The sequence below is a fragment of the Phyllopteryx taeniolatus genome, chromosome 1 (assembly GCF_024500385.1).
Source record: "Phyllopteryx taeniolatus isolate TA_2022b chromosome 1, UOR_Ptae_1.2, whole genome shotgun sequence".
NCBI classification, from domain to species: domain Eukaryota; kingdom Metazoa; phylum Chordata; class Actinopteri; order Syngnathiformes; family Syngnathidae; genus Phyllopteryx; species Phyllopteryx taeniolatus.
Window position 1 is genome coordinate 3271977 of NC_084502.1, and position 8729 is coordinate 3280705.

General features: G+C 42.1%; 1 long non-coding RNA gene across 1 annotated transcript; it reads left to right on the plus strand.

Annotated features, from left to right (window-relative positions):
* Positions 1-226: 226 nt before the first annotated feature.
* On the plus strand, positions 227-6038 carry LOC133464929 (uncharacterized). The gene is made up of 3 exons (XR_009785079.1): positions 227-402; positions 1803-1888; positions 5261-6038. It is a non-coding gene; the product is annotated as an uncharacterized LOC133464929 (long non-coding RNA).
* Positions 6039-8729: the final 2691 nt, after the last annotated feature.

Sequence of the window (8729 nt, forward strand, 5' to 3'; positions counted from 1 at the left end):
TCCATTTTGTGTAACTCTCAAGCGGAATGCTGGAGTCAGCAGTAGTTCTCACTCTTGCAGGTGCGGGTTCTGCTGACCCTGCTAGTTCACCCGCTCCCAGGGGAGCTGCATGACCTAATGGTCATCTGATCCTTCTCATCACCAGCGCCACCTTCATTCTTTTCTCACTTTTTTTTCCCCCTTTCATTTCACTGTCCTTCTGATTCACACGGTCCCTCTTGAATTCTCATCATGAAAGTCATCAGCGTGAGTCAACAAGTAGGTGCTGCACCGTCCAGCTGAGTCGGCGATCTCCTTTTATGGCAGGATGAGATGCCGTGCCTTGTTGCCAATGCCGATGCCATCACGTCCGCTTTTCAATGCCTTGGCGGGCTGAGTTGTGACAACTATTTTGAGTTTATGGTCAGTGTCAAACATTTTATCTTTTTTAAAGCTCACCTTGAGTAGGATCGCTGTTGTAATTGCTGGTCAGTGTCATGGGTTGGTGAGAAAGAATGATGGGTATTACATAGGGTTAAACAATACGGTACTTTTTGCAATGATTACATTTTCCTCACAGATCTGAATTGACCCCGAGGAGGAATTTGATTATATAGATTGAATTCATGTGGAAATCAAGTGCAGAGTAATTTTTCACGTGGGGCTCAGCCCACGTGGGAGCATTTTTCTCTCGTTTGCTAACTTCTGCTGTTTGTGGTGTGCGCAAAGACTGTTCTGCAGAGGTCAAACACTTTATTCAGTGAATCACTGCTTTTTTTTTTTTTAGCATGACCCATTTTATTCAGGGAGGTTACACATCCCATGTTTTTTTGTAATTATTATTTCCCTGTTGGTGTGTCGTGCGCTTTAGCTTTATTTCCATTTCGGAATGTTCTCGATATAGATGTTATTCTTTTCTTTCAACTCGTCTCACCTTTGAGTATATGAAGTTATACTGCGTGAAATTCTGATACTAATTCCCACATCATGGCACAAATCGAAAAGTTTAAATACAAGTTTGATGATCCACAATTAGAATCTGATACAGACCTGTCTACACACGTGTACACATGAGTTAGCGAAACCGCTATAGTAGCTGCAATTTTACAGCACAATTTTAACAACTTGACTGTTTTAGCATCAAGTTTATAAAGACAGTGGGGAAAAAAGTGCTTATCGTCTCAAAACTAAGCACAATTAGAAGTGGAAAATGTAAATAAAAAGAGAATACAATGATTTGCAAATCTTTTTCAACCTTTATTCAATTGAATAAACTACAAAGTCAAGATATTTAATGTTCGAACTGATAATTTTTCTTCCACCATGGCCAACTGTCCAAAAAAAAAAAAAAAAGTAGGGGACAACAAACTACTTACAGAGCACACCAAAGTGCATGTTTATCAGGCTTGTGCTCTCATTACCCTACTCTGTGCAATGAAATTTGGGTGACATACTTGACACAGGAGCGCCACCGCAACACCTTTCACATGGGATGCCTAAAGTGCAACCTGGGTATCAAGTGGCAAGCAGCGCCATACTACACTGTGCCAAGATCCCCAGCCTCCATTCTCTTCCCAGCCAGCGATGCTTACGCTTGGCTCGGCCTTATCCGACGCATGTTGGATGGAAGAATGCCAAAAGACATGCTTTATGGACAACTGTCCCAGCGTATCAGGCGCGTCGGTCGTCCTCTCCTTCGCTTCAGGGATGCATGCAAAATAAACTTAAAGATCTACGGAATCTCTCCAGAAAATTGGGAATGGTTGGCTCTTGACCGTGCTGCCTGGCACCAAAGTAAGTACTTTCTGGAACATCTCTTGCAGATACAACAAGATCCACGAGGGATGCCGTGAGACCTGTCCGAAACAAATCAGCATTCATTGCGGAAGAGACTGCCACTCAAGCATCGGTCTGTACAGTCACACCAGAAAATGATCAAAAACTCTTTAGTGAGCATTCCTCTACTTTACAAGTCTTTTGTTGCCTCTGTCCGAGCTTTTTTGGAACGTGTTGCAGGCATCAAATTCAAAATGAGAAAAAAAAAAACATGGTCATCAGTTTGAACATTGTCTTTGTAGTGTATTCAATTAAATACAATTTGAAAAGGATTTGCAAATTATTGTATTCTGTATTTATATACATTTTACACAATGTCCCAACTTCATTGGAATTGGGGTTTCGATTAAAGAAGTATGATTGGGGGACTTCATGTGCGCTCCCCACCATTTAGCCATCATGAAAGTGTTAAGATACTCTTTAGTGCTCCAGTCCAGCCTGTGCAGATCAGTGCTTCATCGCAGCACCCTCAACTCCCACCAGCCAGCCCACCCCAACATACATGCACACAACCCCAGAAACACAATAACCCCAGGCCGCCGGTTATTAGAAAATCACCCAATCCGGTCGCACCCTCAGTCTGGGAAGAAAGGGGAAAGATTTTCCTGACTATATTAGAGGAGAGAGGTAGTAGCCTCTGTTGCAGCTTCCCTTCATCTCCCCCCGTTTATTCTAATCATGCTGCAGCTGTCTCCCCTCCTGCCTTTATTTTGCTGTATTTCTCCATCTCTTTGTTTTGTTTTTCGCCTGACACTGACTGGGCCTTCTCTGCCTCAGGGGAACAGAGTTATGAGCCTGATGTCCTTTCATAGTCAATTGTATAATATGTGCGTGTGTGTGCGTGCGTGAGAATGAAGCACCACCACACTGGATGTTTCCGTGCCAATGTGGGTGCGTCTTGTTTACAGACGGTGATGTTTTCGTCAGGTCTTTCCAGGATGCTTCTATCATGCTGACCTCCTTTGTCCAGTCACACTTGACAGAAAGTGCCGGAACGATATGAACGTCTCCATTGTGACACCCACAGCTCCATGTACATGAACTAAATGTCCTATCAAAGGAACAGAGCATATGTTCCAATATGTTTTGCTTTGTGCGTAGAGAATGCCTTTGTCAGGTGTTTGTCAGTCAATGCTTGAGATAAGAGTGATGTGTCAATGATGCCTGGGGGCTGAATGTTCTAAATGTCCTCATGTCAACAAAGCCTCCCCAGTTCAGTCAGGGCAGTGCAAGGGAGGCTGACTTGGTATCTTTCCCCAGTTTCAGGCCCCTCTTTTAGGCTGGGAAGTGTGTTGTTGCCTCTTTCACCTGCCCCTGAGCGGGAAGCCCATGGTCTGTGGCTTTTGTTTGGTCTTTGTGCACTAAATTCGGATAACATACATTTGTTTACTTTATGGAGGCGGCACTACGGGATTTATCACCACCAGGATGAGGACAGCAAGTTAAAATAGGAAACGGTCAGGAATGGTTCTGACGTGTTCACATTGTGGCGACTTCAATGTAGTCACAGCTCCTCTTAGAAATAGGTACTTTCCCACATAGTTGTTTTAGCATCAGGTAATTCTTCTAAGGTGACGTGTGCCTGATTTTGAAAACATTATGAAACATTTTCAAACATTTTGTCTATTTCCGAAAATGTCACTCTTAAAGATTCCAAACACATTATTGTTACAATTTGGAAAGAAATGTTTGAAAGAGATTTTCTTTGGAGCAGTGCTGCAGTTTCGGGCACATGGCTAATTTCAGGTAAAAGTATGCACTAAATAACTAAATATAACTAACTAACTAACGAAATTCAGAAATACTGTAGCTTTACTTTAGTGCTCATAATTATGATGTGATTTCCAGCTGTTATGAGTGCTGTAATTGATGAATTTGATACATTTTCTTTTATTGCTACGACACCTCATGTTCTCTAATGAGGAAGTGTGGACTTATGATCTCACCTGTGTTGCTGAGTCACACAAGCTTAAAGAGCTTTAATGCCACTTCATACTTTTGATGAGTTGGACTTCATTTGATCACTTTTTGACTATGAATCAACATCCCCCCCCCCCCCCCCCCTCTCAAATGCTTTTAATTGGTTTCTTTGATTTTCTTCATTAAAGAACTCATGTACCCCACACATTCTCACAAGGGCTCTATGAGTTCTACACTGGTCACAGTAGCTTGATTGCGCTCACCCAACTGGGCAGAGCTGCTCTGGAAAGTCCCTGGCTGAGTATGGGGATAGCGGGCTGGGGGGGTCTGGAGTCCTGGAATTGTGTGTTGTTGTTTTTTTTAACCAGAAAGGAGGATGTGGTAGATTGTAGACACTCCTCAGCTCACCTCTTAAAGAAAAAGAAAGAAGGAAAATGCTCCAAAACACCCAAGACATCACATTACCTCTTCCCCACTACCACTAATTAAGGAGAGAGAAATTATTCTTCCAGTAACTGTTACTCAGTTTCAACAACAGATGAGGAGAAACACAACTGGGAAGAGGCAAAAATATGGGAAATGGTTCAAAGGCACAGTGGATATTCTTCCCGTTGGTTGGCCAAGTTTTTGCTTTGACTTGCGAGCAAATATTCAAGGTATGAGCGCTGTCTGGTGGCAGTCAAATAAACTCACTTCAAAAACAAAGGGAATCACACAGACAAACAACTTGCCTTCCACGAGCTTAATGCTAACACACAATGGAAACTGACAGACAGGCTAACTAGTAGTAGTAGTAGTAGTACTATATATATATTTATATACGTGTGTGTGTGTGTTTGTGTGTGTGTGTGTGTGTGTGTGTGTGTGAGTATGTGTGTGTCTTCATGACTGTGTTTTACTGCTCCCTGGTGGGAGTCGCAATTAATCATCATGCACAAAACGTTTAATTCTCTTCTTTCTGTTTAGTATGTTATTACTATGTTTTATAAAGTACAATATTAATAGAGTGCTATTTATCTTGTGGAAAAAAAAAATATTCTTTTTTTTTCGTAGGATGGATGGAGCGGATTAAGGGCATTTCCATTCACTTTAATGAGGAAAGATTTTTTGAGAATGAGCATGGTCATACAATGAATTACATTTGTATCTCAAGGCACAACTGTATAGAGAATGGCTCGGAATGAGTGGTGTCAGTGTGTGTCATGTAAATAGAAATGTGTTGTATGTAAATGGGGATAAACACGAGTCCATCTGGGGCTGCCTACTCTCTGAGCACGATGTCTGGTTACAATTTATCATACAAACACAAAACGATGAACACACCCTTCTGGATATTTATAACCCAAAAGATGTTTATCCCACGTTGGATCAATTTGGTAAAAGTGCATGAATCTGCCACATCTCTCCTGCCTCGACAACACTGCAGTTGTCTTGTTTTTGTTCTTTCCACCCATTCATACTTTTTTTTTTTTTTTCCCTCCATGGCGTCATGTGATCTCATTCCCTCTTCAACTGGGGCGTTCAGCTGTATGGCCCACTCATGTTTCATATTGGCACCAACACTCTCACTCTGGCACCGGATTCCACACGCTCTTCCCTGCCAACTCTTCCACTGCCTTCCACACCACCTGTAACATGTGCTCACTCCTAACGAGGCTGACTGCATTTTCCAAGACCGCATGCTTCACAAACTGTCATGTACAGTATCTCCGTTCCCTGCTGGTTTAGAGATTTACAGACCATCCTATATCCATATTGTCTCAGAGTTTTATGTGGGACTCAGAGAAAAAGCCACATTTTACTGCAAAAGCGTGCAGTAAAAATGTGGATCCAGTCTATTAACTATTATTGTGCAAGCAGCGATTGTTTTTAAATCAAATAGAGTTGCAGAAAAAAAAATGTTCAACCAATGATATTTATTCATTTGTTTTTCACAGAAAAGACTTAAGGAAAAGTGTGTCTTCTCGAGTCCAGCCAGTTGTTATAACTTAAAGTAGCAAACACACCATAATAGTTGGCTAAATTAATAATGTATTGGCTGTCATTGGATATTTTCTGCTTGCATTAGTACAGCTACAGGTGGGGGTGGTAGGTGCTTCTTTGATGCATAAAACTCTCACCAGACATAATTTCGATGAACCTGTAAAATAATAAATCCATGTTTTTTACTTTGTCTTTTTTTTGTGTGTGATTTTTTTTTATATTTATGTTGACATACTGCATAAATCTTTGTCGCGGGCCACATTGTTGGGAGTGAGAGGCCGGTATGACTGTGAAACCACCACCTCATCATATTATTACACATACACAACAAATTGATGGATCACTAGTTTTGAAATCAGAAGGATAATTGTTTGTTCAACTAATGTTCAAGTTACTGTAAAAAGGGGTTTGGTAAACAAAAAATGCTCACGATATCTGAATTTGTTTATGAAATATGACTATTAAAATGTTGGTACATATGTTGCTGTTGTTGTTCATAGAAGTTGACTCACATGATTTCGTGGGCTGCATAAAAGGATGTAGCCTATTCTGTTTTTATTTATGTTTAACGCAACGTCCCAACTTCATTGGAATTGGGGTTGTAGGATAACGTCACAACAATGTCTCTGTCCCGGCAGTTGAAAATAATAGCAGAAGAAGAAAAAAGAAAAATTCGGGGTGAGTACACATTTTATTTCCCACGACTGTTAACAGCTGGTAAGTGATATTTATACTTGACAATTAGACAATTAAAAGAAAGCCAAAAAGCGAGATTCATGAAGGCAACTCACCTTCCATTCAGTAATTCTCCGTCACTGTGCGTCACCAAGCGTGTCCATGCACTGCATGAATTGCTCAAATCCCCCCCAAATCTGATTGGGTCCCTACTTTGGAGGTTCCACTGTATAGGTTTGCTATATTATGGGTAATAATAAGTCAGATTATATGAGGGCAGCTTATTGCTCTCTCACTGTAAGTCAGGTTAAGGAGAATGATGAACGGCTGCAGACAGATGGAGGCTCAGTGGTGAAGGTGGCGCTGCCTCCTTAAGAGTCTCCTCATGGGGCTGCAACCTTGGCCCGCACTCCCGTGGCACTGCGGCATCCAACCGGCTGGCAGCTGTTTTTGGGGCGCTGTCCCTTCTGCAACCCCGCTTCTGGTCACCTCAACACTTTGACGAATCTGCCTTCCATTTTAGTGTTCTTATTCCTGGCTCCAAGGAATGAGAACTCAATGTGAAGGTCATGGAGGATAAAAGATGGTTTGACCCTTTGGTTTGTATCGGCACGACAAATTAGTCCATGTGTATGTGAATGCTAATACAGAGAAAGGTGACTTGACAAGTCATCTTGTTAATAGTTGAAAATTTTGCATTTTCAACTGAGTTGGACATTTTTGTTTTTGAAAGAAAGAAAAGGGCTTTTTGTTTCATTCGCGCAAACCTGGCAACCCACCCTGCTAGGATGTGCACTAGCTTGCGCAGTGTAGCGGCCCCCGAAACACAAACGGTGATGGAAGCAGCGCCAGAGATCATTAAATTTGGATGAAATGATTGTTTTTGATAAAACTGTCAAAAAGAGAACGGCAACATGCAAGGTTTGCAAATCACAGGTTGAAGACAGAACAATGATGACGTCTAACTTCATTCGTCACCGCCAAACCCATAAAAACAGGTAGCCTAAGCTAACTTAGCACTTTCGCTAGCTGATAGCTAGTCAAACATGAACTAAGTTTCATGTCAATTATGCTTTTAATTGAGGAAACAATAACGTGTGGTAGTAGACAACACAGAGACTGGTTTTCTAACCAGGATGACTTTTCTTAGTCCAGCTAACTTACAGATGCTGAGTGTAAATTGGCTAGTGTGCGCATAGTATGTTGTGAGCGAAGTAGATTGTATAACTTGACTTGTGACTTGCTTAACCCTAGTGTATTGTATTGTACTTATTGTACTCAACTTGCTTGGAATTTAGTGGGAACCTGACTTGATTTGCTTGATTTTATTTGTATTTTTTTCTTCAGTAACTTGGGACTTGCTTGAGACATACGTGACTTCCTCCCACCCCTGCGATCTATAAACACAAATGTGCGTGAAAGAGAGAGCCGGCATTCTAGAAACCTTGTGCTTGCTTCTGCCACTCTCAGAAAATGGTAAATGGGAGGTCAGCTACTCGGGCCTCCCAACATGTACCTCACAGCACACAGCGCTCACAGAATAAATAACTTTCACAACCAAGTGTAAGAAACCTGAGGCTTCACCCAAAGTGAGGCTGTTGGAGGCCAAGGCGTCGGGGTGTGGGTTGGTGAGTGTTTACATGTGCGGTGGCTGCCTGTCTGTGTGTGTGTGTGTGTGTTTGTGGCTCGATCTTTGGCCTGAGAGCTGAAGAGGCTTCATGGCCTGGTGATTTTTACTGTGTTTTATTATTGTGAAGTTGGCGGTGTGAAATCCCCTGACCCTGAGAGTTGTTTTTATGACTGTGGGTTGCGTCCTTGCGGGAACATTGACAACATCCCTCTGTTGCTCATGAGTATAGAATAAGCCTTTATTGACAACTTAATTTTGCTGTTTATTTCTCAAGTCAGGCAGATGGTTTACTCGGCCCGTTTCATCGTCTGGCCTGAACGTGGCCTCCCTGTGGACAGTCGCAGCGTCATTATGCCCTCTTACACCTATGATTATGGCACACCCGGGCCGCCGTTCAATTGTTTTTAATATTATGACCGACACTACATGACTATTCACGGTCTGAAGCTTATTGTGGACTCGGGTACAAGATAGAGTTCATTAAGTCTCTTTACAAATCGATAGAAATTCATAAACACAGATTAACATACTGAGTAACAATTAAGAGGGAGGATAGATCAATAGCTTGCACAAAAATAAACCTGATTCTATCAAAGCCTCCCCAGGGAGTAGCCTGTGCCGCACTCCGCACTGCAGGGCGCGCCAGGCATGAGTCAGGCAGAAGGGGGCTACACGTAGGAAGTAAAAGTTTGGCACTTTTAACACA